At 42.4% G+C, this 19,344-nt stretch overlaps 1 pseudogene across 1 annotated transcript in view; it reads right to left on the bottom strand.

Moving 5' to 3' along the window:
* LOC307058363 (serum paraoxonase/arylesterase 1-like) overlaps positions 1-9,899 on the bottom strand; it is a 29,088-nt pseudogene extending 19,189 nt beyond the window's left edge. The window contains exons 1-2 of the transcript in view: positions 9,828-9,899; positions 9,316-9,452 (exon numbers count right to left, since the gene is read on the bottom strand). The product of the transcript in view is annotated as a serum paraoxonase/arylesterase 1-like (transcript). The remainder of the gene's footprint in view (positions 1-9,315; positions 9,453-9,827) is intronic.
* Between the last annotated feature and the right edge of the window lie 9,445 nt (positions 9,900-19,344).

Below are 19,344 nucleotides of genomic sequence, written 5' to 3'. Positions count from 1 at the left end.
TGCCTCACCAACTTTTCAGACCAAGACCCACATTAGGAAAAGCATTTTACATGGTAGAAACACACATCACACACACACACACACACACACACACACACCTCTGAAACAAAGTTCACAATGTGATACTCACCCTAATACATTTAATAAATTCTTAACTTTTCTATTCAATTCTATTTCATTTATTTAAAGATGCTGGTCATACCAATAACAAATATTGGTGAAGATGTGTATATATATATATATATATATATACACACACACACACACACACACACACACACACACACACACACACACACACACAGGAATATTACTCAGCCATAAAAAATAATGAAATTTGACATTTTCAACAACATGGATGGACCTGGACAGTATTATGCTTAGTGAAATAAGTCAGGCATAGAAAGACAAATACTGTATGTTATCACTTATATGTGGGATCTAAGAAATAAACAAATGAATGAAAATAACAAAAGAGAAACAGACTCACAGATATAGAGAACAAACTAGTGGTTACCAATGGGAAGAGGGAAGTGGGGAGGGGCAATATAAGGGTAGGAGATTAAGAAGTACAAACTACTATGAATAAGATAAATAAGCTACAAGGATATATTGTACAGCACAGAGAATATAGCCAATATTTTATAATAATTATAAATGGAGTATAATCTATAAAAATACTGAATCACTATGTTGTACACCTGAAACTAATATAATATTGTGAGTCAACTATACTTCAATTTTAAACATAATAAAAACAAACAAACAAACAAACAAACAAATAAATAGGTAAGTGTTGATCATAATTTACTAAATTGATTTTGTGATCCACCATTTTGAAAAACACTGGTCTACAGAAAACTCCGTGAATATACACAGAGTGCCCCAAGGAACTCAAAGGACAGGTACAAGATGTTAAGAGTGGAGGTCATAATCAAGGACATTACCAAGAGTGACACAGAAGAAGAGTCAGTGACGTGCAATCAGTGAGTGGGTCAAGACTTGGGAAAAATGCCAAGGATAGCCAAATTAGCTTTTTTAGAGTCAAAATCACACAGGAAGAAGAGGTATTCAGCCTGGCTTGCAAGGTTCATTAAATGTGATGTGTTCACAGAGGGCAGAGAAAAGCAGAACTGATCAGTCTGTATTCTAACTTAGGCTTCTCTCTCATGGAAGTTGATCTCTAACCTGGAAAAGGCAGAATAATCACAGTTAAAGGGAGCCCACAGTAGGTAAGGAGGCATTAAGTGAGCACTCAGTTGCTTTGAGTTCAAATCTGTGGCCAAAAGAAGTCAAATCTCAACAGACTAATCATTACTAGTACAGTTCAGGTACTGTAATTACTCTGCTTTAATCCTCAAATCTCTCCCTAAGGTATTGTTTTCCCTATTTTACAGATGACTAAGATTAAGTGGCTTTTCAAGGCTACAAAATTAGGAAGTGGCTGAGCTGGGATTAGAACTGAAGTATGAATGCAAAGATCACATTTTGTCCTCTGCCCAGCAAAATTTACCGGTTATCACCACTTCCAAAAAGCTGAAGGAAGTGCCAGAAGACAATTCAGCTTGCGTTACTATAATCCAGCTCATATTTTTCTATTTTATTTTCAATTATCAGGAAATATCTTGTCAAGGGCTTGATTAAGTCCAAATGTTCCAGGTCTAAAGGATAAAGTTCAATGTTTGAGATGTGTCACTGATTTATAAGCTGCTGAACTCTGGCCAGAAATCACATACTCCCTGCTATGAATTATTCTTTGCAAATACATGCCAGCTCCTTACAAAAGAAAGCAAGGATCTTTAGCTATGCATTAAGAAATCCATTCTGGAACTTTCCTTGGGGCCATATGCATCCTCGCCCAGTCTACCTTCTGCCACTGCACACCCCTCATTATTCAATATTCCTTATTGGGTCCTACTATCCTTAAAAGGATGGAATTGGGATTTGAAATCAGGTGCCATGACACCAAGGACCCTTTTCTCTACATCACTTTCTCATGCAAGTTTTCCCTCCACCTAGTCCTTCCTGCTAATCCACCTGGAAGATTCCTACTCATGACGTCTGCAGCTCCTACTGATACTCTCTGACAGGATTAGTAACTCCTTCATTTATCCTCATGAACCTTCACGTATACATCTACAGAGTCTCTTACCATATTGTTTTACAGGAATCAGTTTGTGGTCTCATTGCTCACAGTAAACTCTGAAATCTGTGAGTGAATACTGCATCCTATTCACCCCTGTGACTTCCCACATGAATACAGCACTCGAGGAAAAACGAAGGTACTTGGTAGATGTCTGGTGAATTGTTTTGTGGAATTAGTAGGCTAGTGCATCAGATGGAGATGATGTTGGTTGCATTGATAGAGGAGGGCCAGTGAGTTATTCGTCCTTAGCTTATGGTCTCAGTGAGGTATTACCACAATATATATTCAAGTACCACTCATTAAGTAGATCATTCATAGGTAGATTTCTTTTAATAGATCTTTATTGGAGTGTAATTGCTTCATGATACTGTGTTAGTTTCTGTTGCACAACAAAGCGAATCAGCCACGTGCATATACATGTCCCCATATCCCCTCCCTCTAGAGCCTCCCTCCCATCCTCCCAATCCCACCCCTCTAGGTCATCGCAAAGCACGGAGCTGATCTCCCTGTGCTAGGCCGCTGCTTCCCACCAGCCAACTATTTTACATTTGGTAGTGTGTATATGTCGATGCTACTATCACTTCGCCCCAGCTTCCCCCTCCCACCCTATGTCAAGTCCATTCTCTATATCTACCTCTTTATTCCTGCCCTGCAACTAGGCTCATCAGTACCATTTTTTTTTTTTTTTAGATTCCATATATATGTGTTAGCATATGGTATTTGTTTTTCTCTTTCTGACTTACTTCACTCTGTATGACAGACTCTAGGTCCATCAACCTCACTACAAATAACTCAATTTCGTTTCTTCTTATGGCTGAGTAATATTCCATTGTACATATGTGCCACATCTTCTTTATCCATTCATCTGTCGATGGACATTTAGATTGGTTCCATGTCCTGGCTACTGTAAATAGAGCTGCAATGAACATTGCGGTACATGGCTCTTTTTGAACTATGGTTTTCTCAGGGTATATGCCCATAGTGGGATTGCTGGGTCATATGGTAGTTCTATTTTTAGTTTTTTAAGGAACTTCCATACTCTTTTCCATAGTGGTTGTATCAATTTACATTGCCACCAACAGTGCAAGAGGGTTCCCTTTTCTCCACACCCTTTCCAGCATTTATTGTTTCTAGATTTTTTGATAATGGCCATTCTAACTGGCATGAGGTATCCCTCACTGTAGTTTTGATTTGCATTTCTCTAATAATTAGTGATGTTGAGCATCTTTTCATGTGCCTCTTGGCCATCTGTATGTCTTCCTTGGTGAAATGTCTCTTTAGGTCTTCCACCCATTTTTTAACTGGATTTTATGTTTTTCTGATATTGAGCTCCATAAGCTGTTTGTATATTTTGGAGATTAATCCTTTGTCTGTTTCATTTGCAAATATTTTCTCCCATTCTGAGGGTTGTCTTTTCGTCTTGTTTATGGTTTCCTTTGTTGTGCAAAAGCTTTTAAGTTTAATTAAGTCCCATTTGTTTATTTTTGTTTTTATTTCCGTTACTCTAGGAGGTGGGTCAAAAAGGATCTTGCTGTGATTTATGTCATAGAGTGTTCTGCCTATGTTTTCCTCTAAGAGTTTGATAGTGTCTGGCCTTACATTTAGGTCTTTAATCCATTTGAAGTTTATTTTTGTGTATGGTGTTAGGGAGTGTTCTAATTTCATTCTTTTACAAGTAGCTGTCCAGTTTTCCCAGCACTACTTATTGAAGAGGCTGTCTTTTCTCCATTGCATGTTCTTGCCTCCTTTGTCATAAATTAGGTACCCATATGTGCGTGGGTTTATCTCTGGGCATTCTATCCTGTACCATTGATCTATTTTTCTGTTTTTGTGCCAGTATCATACTGTCTTGATTACTTAGCTTGGTGGTATAGTTTGAAGTCAGGGAGCCTGATTCCTCCAGCTCCATTTATCTTTCTCAAGATTGCTTTGGCTCTTTGAGGTCTTTTGTGTTTCCATATGAATTGTAAAATTTTTTGTTCTAATTCTGTGAAGAATGCTATTGGTAGTTTGATAGGGATTACACTGAATCTGTAGATTGCTTTGTGTAGTATAGTCATTTTCACAATATTGATTCTTCCAATCCAAGAACATGGTCTATTTCTCCATCTGTTTATGTCGTCCTTGATTTCTTTCATCAGTGTTTTATAGTTTTCTGAGTACAAGTCTTTTGCCTCCTTAGGCAGGTTTATTCCTAGGTATTTTATTCTTTTTGTTGCAGTGGTAAATGGGAGTGTTTCCTTAATTCCTCTTTCTGATTTTTTGTTGTTGGTGTATAGGAACGCCAGAGATTTCTGTGCATTCATTTTGTATCCTGCAACCTTCATAGGTAGATTTTTGAAATAGCATATGGCAATAATAAAAGCTAACATTTACAGAGTATCTTTCATGTGCCAGATTTTATATATATCCTACTGTGATATGTATTATGAGCCCATAATATTTAGGTGGAGAAACAGGCTCAGAATGGTAAAGTTGAGACAGACTGGGACCTGGGACCTGGGACCCTTTGCTACAATGCTTGCACTTGGACAAACATCTCCTCAAGCAACAGAATACAGACTATAAGGGACTAAAAATAACTACATGCATGTGCAGTTGGGACAAATTATGGACAATATGATACAAAAAGACCAAAGACCCAACTGCCATTCATGAGGTGTCTGGAACAAAAACAGGGTACTGCACATGATCCCTGCACACAGCTCCACCGAGGGGGTGGGCAGGCCACCTAAGCTGCCCCTCTGGCCCAGCTGCTGGATCTGCCCCTACCCACACCCCATTTAAAGGACCAGATTGCCCTCCCTCAGGGAGCGAGCAAGGGAACCCGTTATTTGTTTTCGCTCCCTGTGCTGCAGCACAGGTCCCCAAAAAGCCTTGCCTAAATTTCTCTCCTGACCTGTTATCAATTTCTGTTGATTAAAAAGTCCAAGAATCCGGGTCAGTGACAAAGTGACTTGAAAGTTGCAGAACTGAGATGCAACCCAGGTCTGTTGGAATTCCCCCACTGCCCTCTTCCCACTAGAGTGTGCTTCCCACTGGAGTGTGCATGGGGGTGGCAGAAATACTAATGCTAGCTTTGCTGTTTCCTTCTAATGAAGGGTCTCACGCATTACAGTGGGCAATTTAGGAATGAGGAAGTTGTCCCAGAGACGCGGGGCTGCAACATTCCACACTACAGGGGGCGCTGTTTATATCGTAGTCCTCGGCATTTCCTGGACTTGCGCAGTGCACACCGCGCGCGGCCATAGCAGCCAACTACAAAGAAGCGCAGGGAAGACTACTGATCCAGGGGAGCTCCCGTCTTTCTTTGCTCTGTGCTGCTATCACCTCAGAAGCATCCAGGAACCCCTCAAGACACATCTAGTATTCTTCCACAAGTTCCTTCCAGCCCCAGGACTATATAACTTCTTGTGAACCTGCCCCACTCGCATACACCGCGTCTCTGAGGAAAAAAAGATGTATCGCCTCTGCGGATTCACCTCAACCCTGCTGCCGGTCTCAGGACATAATCTCTTCCCTTCACTCCTTTGGGCAGATGAATGATTTTCTCTGAGATTCAGAGGCCTTATCTCTCAAATGGGGATAAAGGTAATTTACTGACCCTCCAGGAGCTCTTGATCTGGTTCTCAGATGCGTGATGCAGGATTTGAATGTCCTTTTGAAACCACGCACCTCAGATAGCACCTCAGATCCAGTCACACCTCATGTGGGACTCGAACACAGACGAGCCTCGTGTGGGGCTGGAATCCACAATCTCTGGCTTAAGAGGGGACTCGAACCCACAGTCTTCTGATTGCAACCGCACACCTAGCCTCAGGACTTAACGAAGCTCAGGTTCTCTCTCTCTTTTTTTTTTTTTTTTGCCGTACGCGGGCCTCTCACTGTCGCGGCCTCTCCCATTGCGGAGCACAGGCTCCGGACGCGCAGGCTCAGCGGCCATGGCTCACGGGCCCAGCCGCTCCGCGGCATGTGGGATCTTCCCGGACCGGCGTACGAACCCGTGTCCCCTGCATCAGCAGGCGGACTCTTAACCACTGGGACACCAGGGAAGCCCTCAGGTTCTTTATGTCTCGGCGCAGAAGGACTTCAGCGAGAGGCAAAGTGACAGGTAAGAAGTAGATTTATTAACAGACTTTGTAAAGAGATTGCAGGAAAATGGGGCATGAGAGGAGGGTCACGACCCACGTCTCGGGCCGCCAAGTGAGGGTCCTTGGCTCTGGGCAGCAAGGAATTCAAGAGCGAGCCAGAGTAAAGGGAAAGCAGAGATACACATTGCAGAGACAGAGCTTGGGCGTCTCAGAAGGAGAGCAGCTCTGGGAGAAATACACTCCACAGACAGAGTGCCAGCCGGCTCAGAAGGCAAGAGGCCCGGGGTACAGAAGTGGTTAGTTTTTATGGGCTGGGTAATTTCATAGGCTAACAAGTGGGAGGATTATTCCAGCTATTTCGAGAAAGGGGAGAGGATTTCCGGGAATTGGGTCACCGCCCACTTTTTGGCCTTCTATGGCCGGGCCGGGGAAGTGTCATGGCGCCTGTGGGTGTGTCGTTTGGCATATGGTAATGTATTACAATGAGCGCATAATGAGGCTCAAGTTCTACTGCAAGTCGGATCTTCTGCCATCTCGGGCCTAATCTGTTCTAAGCAGTTTTTGTTGTGTCCTCAACGGGCTATGTCATTCTTTCAAGGGCTATGCCCGCCCCCTCCCCTCCTGTCTCACTTTAGAGACATGCATACACATCCCCTGAGGAGCTTGTGAAATAATGCTGATTCTGATTCAATAGTGTGGGCTGGGGCCTGAGATTCTGCAAGTCCTGGGAACTCCAGATGATGCTCATGCATCTGGTCCACAGTCGTTTTGAGTAGTGAGGCTTTAGAGCTTTTTGAACAGTGAGTGCAATTTCCCTTCCTCCCCTATCTGGGCTGCTCGAAGGCTCTGCAACCATCCTCCATCTTCATAACCACCCATCCTCCCAGCTGCACATTGCTCCTATTCCTGCTCCTACTTCTGCCGTGGCTGTTCTAGCCTTCTTTTTTATTCAAAAACCAGAGGTCCACCCCACTTCCACTTTCCTTTTCCCTTCTCAGTCATCTGATTACAGCCAGAAGTTCAAGGACTGAGGCTCCCTCCCCACTTGCTCAGTCCAGGTGCTGAAAGTAAAACAGTAAGTTCTTACTTCAAACTAGACCAGGTCATCCCACTGCAGCAACCCCACGGCAAAGCAGCTCCAGCAGGCACCCCATCCACAAAAAGAAACCACAGGCAAGGCCAACAGCGAGACTCACAGAGACTGATATTATGTTCAGCTATGACCATAGTGTGTGTTGGTCCCTTCAGACAAATCAGAATCAGGCTTGGGGCCCAGAAACCAAGGCCAAGGTCCACCTGCTGCCCAAGGCCAGGCCTCAACTTTTTCAGTTGACATTTAAGTCTTGGTGCAAATCAATGGTGTAGAATAGTCTGTCTCAAACTGTATCCCAGAGCGTTATATAGGATGTTTATAGATGGTACCAAAAAAGGGAGTGAAGGATGTGGGCAAATAAGTCTGTGAAATGACAAAGCAAAGTCATTTTCTGTTTGTTTGTTTTGTTACTGAAGGACTTTTCAAAGCTTTCAACATGCCAGAATACACTGTCAATCTCTAGGAAAAGGCTACAGTAGACAACACTTCGCAAATTTATTTATCCAAGGAACGTATTTTTTATGGAGCGTGTCTTGTGACTTGTGTTCCAAGGAACAAACTTGGGGAAATATTAATGTTGGATCAAATAAGCTAAGACTTCATGTTGATAGAGAAACTTTTTAGGATGGTAGTAAAGCTATACTTTTACACAAAAGCATATACAAAAGGCCTACAGTCTCCACCCTTAGAGTAAATTAAGGAAGGTAAACCAGAAAGATAGACCCTCACTCCTTGCTGGAAGATCTGTAATCCTTTAGAAGATTACGGATCTGCCAGGAAGCAGTGAGGGCCTATCTTCAAATTGTGTGGGGCAATTTGAAGAGTGTGGGCAGAACAAACCCAGGGATAGATGTAAATGGAGAATCAAAAGGAGAAAGGCTAGAAGGGGCGTCAGCTATTTACATCTCATTTATTTTCATAATGGGTAATACCAGGGTAATACCGCACAAATATATATATATAGATAGATAGATAGATATATAAAATGTATTTATATACATATAAATGTAATACATACTATATATATGCTCCTTTGGCAACAAATAGTACCATGATTAATGAAAATCCACAAACCGTAATTTTTACATGATTAAAAACCCCAAATCACTGTTTCTTACTTTTTTCTAACAGTTTGTGATTCCAAAAATAACCAACAATTAGAAGAAAAGAAAAGCCCAATAGTTACAAAAAACCTATTCTGAATGTATGTTTCTAATCATTCCATAGGGTCATACGATTTTTTTCTAAAAATCCAAAATGTTCAATTTGATTTTTAGTGTTGTTGTACTTCAAAGTAAATAATGAGGTTTTATTGATTAAGCCTTAGGGATTAGGATGATCTTTAGACTTTGAACCCCTATTAAAAAAGTTACTAGGACTTCCCTGGTGGCGCGGTGGTTAAGAATCCGCCTACCAATGCAGGCGACACGGGTTCGAGCCCTGGTGCGGGAAGATCCCACATGCTGCGGAGCAACTAAGCCCCGTGCGCCACAACTACTGAGCCTGGGCTCCAGAGCCCACGAGACACAACTACTGAGCCCACGTGCCGCAACTACTGAAGCCTGCGCGCCTACAGCCCGTGCTCCGCAACAAGAGAAGCCACTGCAATGAGAAGCCCGCGCACCACAACAAAGAGTAGCCCCCGCTCGCAGCAACAAGAGAAAGCCCGCGCGCAGCAACAAAGACCCAACGCAGCCAAAAAAAAAAAAAGTTACTAACAAAACTACCGATACATTCTTAGAAACCTCTTTTCCCCTTGTATAGTACTTAAAGCTTTATAAAATACTTTAAGGGAAGCAGGGCACTAACATTTATCGAATACTTACTATATCCCAGGCATATTGTTAAGTGCTTCCTATATGAGGCTTACTGAAGCAGCTGTTAGCAATGTAAAGTGATTTGCCCAAGATCCCACAATGGAAGGGACACAACAAGAGCCCAGGACATCAAATGCCAGTGCCAGGGTCTCTCCCCTGACGCCCCACGCATCCCCCACTGGAGCGGGTGGGCCATCACGGCGCCCATTCCTTCCCACCTATCCGCTCCACACGCGAGTTTTCTGTCTCTTCCAAGCTGGGAAGGTTTGTGCCACGGCCGGGCAGCCAAGGCGGGAGCTCCTTCCCTAAATTTACACAATATCAGGGCCTCCCTCCAATCTGGTTATCTATTTTGAAGCAAAGTTGAGAAGTGAATCTGTAGCCAAGATACACCGCCTTCATGAAAAATTAATTTGTGTGTGCCAACAGCTGGGCCACTCACACCGACGACAACTCTCCTTAACCTCTCTCCCAGGCTATGAGCAAGGGTCCGTTTTCAGGTGGCCGGGGAAATTTGGCTATCGATGCAATCGCTGTGGGATGTATGTCCAGCGCTCGCCTGCATATCTTCTAAGAGCCCGGAACCTGCTTGGGAGTGGCAGGAGCCTCCAGGGCCTGGCGAGGGGGTGGGACGGACAAGAAGGGGGGCGGGCCGCAGCCCTCGGCACAACTCAACTTACAGATAAGAAGAGCGGTGGTCCCTGAAGAGTGCCAGCCCCAGTCCCGAGGGTGAGCACCGTCACCTTTGCCATGGCCTGGGACAGACGACGGAAGGATGCACGGACGGGAGAAGGGCGGGACGCCCCCGTCAGCCCGCAGCCTCGGGCCGCCCAGGAATTGGCTCCACCCCTCCCCGCGGCGTAGCTCACGCGGCCCGCCCCGTACGCCGACGGCTTGAGCTGCCTGCGGCCCGGAACTGCACGCTCCTGGCGGTTTAAAGGGCGGAGACCGAGAACTAGCTGCCTAGACCGGGCAAAAAGGGGAGAACTAGCAGGCGGGAGGAAATGGAGAGCTGTGGGAAAGGAGAGCCAGGCTTCAAGGAGCGCTCACTTTGTGTTAACAAGGTCCTCATCTTTTTTTTTTTTTTTGTGGTACGCGGGCCTCTCACTGTTGGGGCCTCTCCCGTTGCAGAGCACAGGCTCCGGACGCGCAGGCTCAGTGGCCATGGCTCACGGGCCCAGCCGCTCCGCAGCATGTGGGGTCTTCCCGGACTGGGGCACGAACCCGTGTCCCCTGCATCGGCAGGCGGACTCTCAACCACTGCGCCACCAGGGAAGCCCAAGGTCCTCATCTTTGTGTCTCAGGTTCAGTAACTTGATCACCCACCGTGACTCAGACAGAAAAGGTACAGAAGGAAGGGAGGGCTGTGATTGGAACCCCTAAGATATAATTTTATTCTCACCTGTCTACCACCGTGTGTCACCTTCAGACATCTGGGTATCAAGCATCTCGTTCCGCACCACTCCTGACTTTACAGTTCATCAGGTACATCTCTCCAATGTTCATTCATTCAAGGCACTTGGCTGACATTTATTGAGTCCCTGCTATGTGCCAGAAATCAGTAAAATATATCACTCTTGCATATGCAGTGCTATGGATAATGCGAATATGCACTATGGATATACACATATTCTATGGGGAAGAATAAAGCAGGGAAGGGTATAGGGCATACTGGAGGTACCATTTAAGAAAGGGGAGTCAGGGGAGGCATCACTGATAAGGAGACTTCTGAGCAAAGCAGGGTAGAAGGTGCTTCTGTACACCCGTCTCTGCCTTCTCTCCTGTTACCATGAATGAAGTGTTTCCTGTTCACAAAAGGCCGGCTCTTCTCTTTGCTCTGGGTCCCTTTTTTTCTTTCCTTCTCAGGGATTTTGGTCCCAGTTACAACTTCTCTCTACTACAACATTCGCCTCTTCTTTTTTTTCTGGAATATTGCCATTAGATACCAGCATGCTTTAGGTTCACTCAGTTTTCTGGGGCAAATACTCTTTGATCCCACATTCTAACTACCTACTGCTCTGTTTCTCTGCTCCTGTAAAAAAAATTAAATCTCTTTGAAAGACATGTCAACAGTTGCTGCTTCCATTTTACCACCTCTTGTAACAGATTAATGATGGAAACAAATTCTTTGACACTCTTCCTATTGAAAAGTGGGGCACAAGATCCCTCCCCTGAAGTTGGTGCTGTCTCTATGAATGCCTGCTGAGCCCTGGCCAGATTCTTTTCTCATTTATAAGCATAAGAAAGTGATTGTTTGGGCCCTCCCTGGTGGCGCAAGTGGTTGAGAGTCCGTCTGCCGATGCAGGGGACACGGGTTCGTGCCCCGGTTCGGGAAAACCCCACATGCCGCGGAGCGGCTGGGCCCATGAGCCATGGCCGCTGAGCCTGCGCGTCCGGAGCCTGTGCTCCGCAACGGGAGAGGCCACAACAGTGAGAGGCCTGCGTACTGCAAAAAAAAAAAAAAAAAAAGAAAGAAAAGAAAATGATTGTTTGGTTCAGTAACTAATTATAGCATAAGAAAATGATTGTTTGGTTCAGTAACTAATTTTAGGGAGTATCTTTAATCTCTCATTCTCCACTTAACCATTCTAATATAGCTTGTGTTCCTTTGACTCAGCTGCAGAATTGGCTCTTATTAAACCACTCATAACATCCGTGTTACCCAATCCAGTGGTTACTTCTCTGCCCTAATCATACTTAACTTGTAACCACATTGGGCACAGATCACCACTTCCTTCTTTTTAAATACTTTCTTGGATTCATGATTCCACCCTCTCCCAGTCTTTCTCCTACTTTCTTGGTCTTCTTTGCAGGGTCCTCCTGTCACTGACCTCAAAATGATGAAGCCCTAGGACTAGTTCTGAGGTATCTCCTCTTTCTGCATTCTCCCTCAAGGTGATCCCATCAATTCCAGTGGATTTACATACCATCAGTATGCTGGTGTTTCCAAAATGTACACACCTAGCTCAAGCCGCTTACTGTGACTCTAACAGATCATCTTCTCTCTGTCTAGCTAAAAGTAGCACATGCCACCTCCAGCAACCTTTTGATATTATCACATTTTTTTCATCACTTACTGTTTCTAAAGTCAACTTGTTAATTTATTTATACTCTGTTGCTGCCTAATGGAACGGAAGCTCCTTGAGGTCAGGGTTTTTGTCTTTTCCAAAACCACCATGACCCCAGGGCATAGAAAAGAGGCTGGCAAAAGGTGGTCCCTTATTAGACATTTAATGACTGGTTGGCTGGTGAGCACTCACTTTGTGCTCACTAACTGGCTGCCTGGTTGACACTCCCACTGGGGTGTCTAATAGTCTCTTCAAAATGTCTCCAAAGCAGAATTACTGATTCCCTCACACCAACATGTTATATCCTCCAAGCCCTCCACACTTCAATAAATGGCACCACTACCATGCAGTTGCTCAAACCCCAAACCTAAACATTTCTGTTCATCCGTCCCTTTCTCTCACACCTTGCACCAAACTTATCAGTCATAGGCTCTACTTCTATATTAATTGTCTACTGCTACACAACAAAGTACATAAAAATCTAGCAGTCAAAAATGAGAGACATTTATTATCTCATAGTTTCTATGGGTCAAGAATCTGCATGAGGGCTTCCCTGGTGGCGCAGTGGTTGAGAGTCCGCCTGCCGATGCAGGGGACGTGCGTTCGTGCCCCGGTCTGGGAAGATCCCACATGCCGCGGAGCGGCTGGGCCCGTGAGCCATGGCCGCTGAGCCTGCGCGTCCGGAGCCTGTGCTCCGCAGCGGGAGACGCCACAACAGTGAGAGGCCCACGTACAGCAACAAAAAAAAAAAAAAAAAAAAAAAAAAAAAAAAAAGAATCTGCATGACATAGCTGACTTTGGCTTGAGGTCTCTCATGAACTGACAGCCAGAGTTGCCGTGATGATAAATTTCATGTGTCAACTTGACTGGGCTAAGGGATGCCCAGATAGCTGGTAAAACATTATTCTTGGGTGTGTCTGTGACAGTGATTCCAGAAGAGATTAGCATTTGAATCAGTAGATGTGATCAACCCTCATCAATGTGGGCAGGCATCATCCAGACTGTTGAGGGCCTGAACAGAACGACAAGGTAGAGAAAGGATGACTTCTCTCTCTCTTTACTTGAGCTGGGCCATCCATCTTCTCCCATCCTTGGATATCGAAGCTTCTAGTTCTCAGGCCTTCAGACTCTGGGACTTATACCAGTGGCCCCCCACTTCTGAGGCCTTCAGACTAGACTGAATTATTCCACTGGCTTTCCTGGTTCTCCAGCTTGCAGGTAGCATACCATGGCATATATCAACCTCTATAATCCTGTCAGCCAATTCCCATAAGAAATCTCCTCTTATATCTATCTATCTATCTACTATCAGTTCTGTTTCTCTGGAGAACCCTGACTAATAAAACTGTAGTCTCATCTGAAGGTTCCACTGGGTTAGGATGGAGGAGGTGAGATCATCTTCCAAGATCACTCACATAGTTCTTGGCAGGCTGCAGTCCCGTGCTTCATGGACCTCTCCACAGAGCTGCAGCATAATGAGGTAGCTGGCCTTCCCCAGGATAAGCAATCTCACAGAGCAAGAGAGTACGCCTCCCAGATGGAAGCTACAATCTGTTCATAACCCAACTACAGAAGTGACATCCTTTAATGTCAGACCTATTCTCTTTGCTAGAAGCCAACAACTAACTCCAGCCCACATTTAGGGGAGAGGAACTAAGCTCCACCTCTTGAGGGGAGGCATATCAAAGAATATGTGGACATACCTTTAAAACCACCACAACTTCCAAATCAATCTTGACTCAGCCCACTTCTCCCCATTTCCACTGCCATCACTCTGATGCAGGCTACCATTGTCTGTAGGCTCAAACAACCTCTTCACTCTTCTCACTGTAACCTTCTAATCCATTCTCCTCACTGCAGGTAATTTTTAAAAAATGTAAATCAGATCATATCATTTCCCTGCCTCAAGTCCTCCCTATCACGGCTTCTCATTTTACTTTCTCATCATAGCCTAAAAGGCCCCACAAGATCTGGCCTTGTGCCTGTCATCTGACCTGATTTCTTATCATTCACTCATGAGTGTTCCAGCAACATTAGCCTTCTTATCGATCTGTAAACATGTCAAATTTATTGCGCCTCATCATTCTTGCCTTTGCTTTTCTTCGGCTAGAATACCCCCGCCCCACTCCCTTACCTGCTCCCTGACTGCTCCTTGAGATTCTCTTTCTTGTCATTCAGGTCTTGGCTGAAATGTCACTTCTCCTGAGAGGGCTTTTCCAATGCTACCGTCTACAGTAGGCCCCCCTTGCATCCTCTGCCCACCACCAGTCACGAAGGCCCCAGAGCTGATATGAAATGGTCGGCACCAGTACAGTTACTGGTTGTTAGAATAGTGATATCTTTCTGTACTGGTTGGTAAATACTTCTTCAAACCCCCCCCCCAGGGGATCCCCCACAATGCTGACCATTTCCCTTCTTTGGGAAACCACCTCCCCCTCACACACACACACACACACACACACACACACACACACACACACACATATTACCATGATCCAGCGACTAAGGGGTTACTGCTTGGCACAGTAGAGTCTCCAGGACTCTTCCCCCACAGAGTGCCCTGCTGAATTTGAGGGACTGAGAATGTGTGATACCAGGTGTTAAGGACTTTGGCTATCACCCCTCCCTTCACAGCACCCTTCACCGTAAGAAACCATTTTGTTTATCTGTTTGCTTACTTGTATGCAGCCTGCTTCCCTTTGTTAGCACTTAAACTTGAGGAGGGCCCAGGTCTTGACTAATTTGTCCTCTATTTTCTCTTCAACTCCTAAAACATAAAAAAATTTCTGGCACATAGTAAGTACTCACAAATTTGGAGAAGGAATGAAAGAAGGGATGGCAAGGGATGGGGATAAAGGAGGCAGGAAGAGCACAGACTGAAGGGTGGGTTGGAGACTAGACAAGAGATGCCACTTCCTGCTCTTCTGACCCAGTTGATTTATTAACTTACTAATTCATTCATTGTATCAATTATACAGTATATGAATATCCTTTCCAATTTGTTTGTTCTACTCTCTGAGACCACAGGGCAGTGATTCTTAACTTTTTTTGAAGGGACTCAACCAACTTTGAAAATGATGAAGGCAGTAAAGGCTCTCCTTGGATTCACACATCCACAAAACACATTTGATTTCAGTAGTTTCAAAGGTCCACCCCTGAAGCCCATGATGACCAGGGCCAGGCATTAAGAATGCTTGTCTAAAGGAAAAGCTAAAACTCTTGAGTAATTAATGATATCCAATGGGCTATCAATTACTTTGAAATGACCTACTCTCTGTGGAACTCTTGCTCTGGGCCTCTGCACCTACCCTTTTGTCTGAGACACTTTTTCCCATAGCCTCTCTGTCCCTCATTGTTGATATGACCACATCCTACTTGCTCTTTAAGGCATCAGTTTGGAACTTACTTCAGCTAGTCTTTCTTGACCCCTAAACGTTAAATACCCTTCTCATACACACCATGCTTCTTCTTTATTGTTCTTACCACTCTGTATTACTAGTACCTTATTACTTTTCTGCTTTTTTCACTAGACTATAAACCTGTATAACAATGCCTTCGTTGCTATAGCTTGATGCCTGGTACAGCACTGAACACAGGTTAGATGCTCAATATACATTGTTGAATAAATGAATGAATGAATGTTTGACAACCATTACCAGAACCTCTGGAATACTTTAATATGCCATAATTTATTTACTTTAAAATGATATAATTATTTTATATTTATTATTTTATTACTTTATTATTTTATGTACCCCTAGAAAAGAAAGAAAAACTATCAACTAATGTGGAACAGAATTCTTAAAAGCTATCAATTATACAATAATTTCCCATTTTGGAGTTGTTAAAATGTGTAAAAAAAGATTATAATTGAGTCCATGAAATATGAAAATTTAAAATGAAGGGGAAGCTTTGGAGGCTTTTAACCTAGAATTTCTTTTTATCACCAGCAATTTATAATCTAAGATTTTTAAAAGTCCTATAATAAACTTAGATATCACCCTGACTTTTTTTTTTTTTTTTTTGCGTTACGTGGGCCTCTCACTGCTGTGGCCTCTCCCATTGCGGAGCACAGGCTCCGGATGCGCAGGCCCAGCGGCCATGGCTCACGGGCCCAGCCGCTCCGCGGCATGTGGGAATCCTCCCGGACCGGGGCACAAACCCGTGTTCCTTGCATCGGCAGGCGGACTCTCAACCACTGCGCCACCAGGGAAGCCCCACCCTGACTTTTATAATTCATTTCCTTTCCTCTTTCATGCTAAATATTTGCACACATTAAAATGTTAGTTCTTAAATATATTTGGTAAAAAGCACATCTACTAATTCTTTTATCTTCTCACACAAACCTGAATTCACTGAATATTCAGTAAAAACTGTCAATGCATTGGCAGAGAGCCGGAGCCAAATCTGCAATGTTTAACTCTGTGCAGGCACAAAGGGTTGATTTGGTGGCTGCACTTGGTATTCTTCCTCTAGAGGTTGCTGAACCTCGTTAGCAGTAACTGCAATGTTCTCAAGTGTCTACAAGTATGAAATTCCAGTGTCCTAAGAACTCCAATAACACCATTCTGCCTGAGGCAGCTCTAGTAAAAATAGAAAAAACAAAACAAAACAAAACAAAGTCAAAAAATCAACCCCCAAAAAACACCAGACTTGAATACTGGATTCATGGTCGCTTTCTGAAATTCTATAGTAGCAGAAATAACATCTGTAAAATGAAGATAATTCCTGTGGGTTTACTGTATGAAATAAATGGAGAAAATCTGTGAAATTGCTGTGCAGATGTAAAACAATTGCAGTGCAAACAATAAAGTTCTATCCAAGTGTAGAAAAAAAGTTTAAAAAGTGCTTTCACCTACATAACATCCTGGTAAGAGAGATAGGGCCAATGTTATTATCCCTATTTTATGCAAAGTCATATGGTTAAGAAGTGTAGGAGCCCCAGATATGTATGTCCAGCTTTGGTGATCCTAAATTTATGTGCACCTAAAACAGAACCTCAAAGTATATAAAGCAAAAGCTAACACTACTATACCACTTCACGTCAGTTGTCTAAGCATGCATTTCAAAAACTGAAAAACCTGAAGTCAAAGGATAGAAACGATATAGGTAAGAGCAGCAATCAGGGAAACAGAAAACAAACTTAAAGGGAGGATATCCATTGTGTAGAATGTTATTCAGTCATAATAATGAATGAAGTCCTGATATATGCTACAACATGGTTGCACCTTGAAAATATTATGCTAAGTGAAAGAAGCCCCACACAAAAGGCCGCACATTGTGATTCCATTTATATGAAATAGCCAGAATCGGCAAATGCACAAAGATAGAAAGCAGCTTAGAGGTTACTAGGAGCTGGGGAAAGAGGGTAATGGGGAGTAACAGCTTAATGGACATGGGTTTCCTTTTGGGGTAATGAAAATATTCTGGCACTAAATAGTAGTGATGGTTGCACAATATTGTGAATGTATTAAATGCCACTGGACTGTATACTTCTGTTTAAAATGGTGAAATTTATGTTACATGAATTTTACCACACAAAATATTAGAGAAGACAAAATACTCAAAAAATGATAATTGAAAATACATACTACTGAAATTTATAAATCTTTAGAAGAGAATATTACTACAGATCCTAAAGATATTTTTAAAAAATAAAAGTGTACTCTGAACTACTTTATTCCACTAAATTTGAAAATTTAGATGAAAAGGATGAAATCCTAAACTTATAAAAAATACACAAGAAGAAACAGAAAATCTCAATATTTGTATATTTATTAAAGAAATTGAATCCATTATTTAAAATCTTCAGTCCTAGATAGCTTCATGAGTGAATTCTTCCAAACGTTTAAGAAAGAAAAGATACTAATTTTTAAACAAACTCTTCCAGAGAATAGAAAAACTTTCTCAACTCTTTACCAAACCAACACAACCATGACACCAAAACCTGACAAGTTAATTACAAGAAAGGAAAATCAAAGTTACAGCCCAGTATTTATTATGAACATGGACATTAATATCTTAATCAAAGTATTAGCCAATTGAATTCACAATATATAAAGAGATATTATGACCAAGTGAGGTGTATACCCAGCATGCAAGTTTGGTTTAAAGCTTTAAATCAATCATATAATTAACAGAATAAAGGATAAAAAATGATCATCTTAATAGATGCAGGAAATATTTTTTAAAATTCATACTCATTTATGATTTGAAAAAAAAACCTTAGTAAATCAGAATTAGAATGAAAATTTCTTAATCAGATAAAGAATAGTTACTAAAGAGGAAAAGCTACAGCAAACATCATACTTGATGAGAACTTGAAAGCTTTCCCTGGTGATTAAGAAAGAGATAATGATACTCACTATTATCAGTCATACTCTATTAAACTACAGGTAAGAAAAAGAAATAAAAGATAACAAGATTTAAAAGAAAATCCAGAACATTATTCACAGACAACATGATTGGCATGGATAATCTAAAAGACTTTACAAATAAACAATTAGAATTAATAGGTGAATTTACGAAGGTAGCTAGATACAGGGTCAGTATACAGAATCGTTTATTTTTGTATAGTAACAAATCATTAGGAAATGAAAATTTAAAAAGATACTGTCTACAATAGCATCAAAATTGCCAAATTCTTAGGATCTAATAAAAGATGTACAAAATCTCTACATAGAAAACTATAAAATTTTCCTGACAGCAATTAAAGATCTAAATGGATACATATATCAACTTCAGTTGCTAAGAGACTCAAAATTTAATGGTGTCCATTATCCCCAAAAATGTGCAGTAAAATTAGCCATAAAAATTTTTGAGGAAAAACAAATTTGGAGGATCTTATTGCCAAAAATCAAGATTTATTATAAATCTATTGTAATTAAAACAATGTAATTTGTTTCATCAATTGGCAAATAATCTAGTGGAACAGAATATAATCTGGATATAAACTCACACATATATGGTCACCTTATTTATAACAAAGTGCCACTGCAATGCTGTGGGGAAAGGATTTTCTTTTTCAATAAATGATGTTGTATCAATGCATATGGCCACAAATTAATCTTGATCCCTACCCACAGGATACCCCAAAATACGTTCCAGGTGGATGACAAATTGAAATATG

Source organism: Hyperoodon ampullatus (assembly GCF_949752795.1).
Source record: "Hyperoodon ampullatus genome assembly, chromosome: 9".
Classification (NCBI taxonomy): Eukaryota; Metazoa; Chordata; class Mammalia; order Artiodactyla; family Ziphiidae; genus Hyperoodon; species Hyperoodon ampullatus.
The sequence above is the reverse complement of the archived record's forward strand: the minus strand, read 5'-3'. Positions and strand labels throughout refer to the sequence as shown.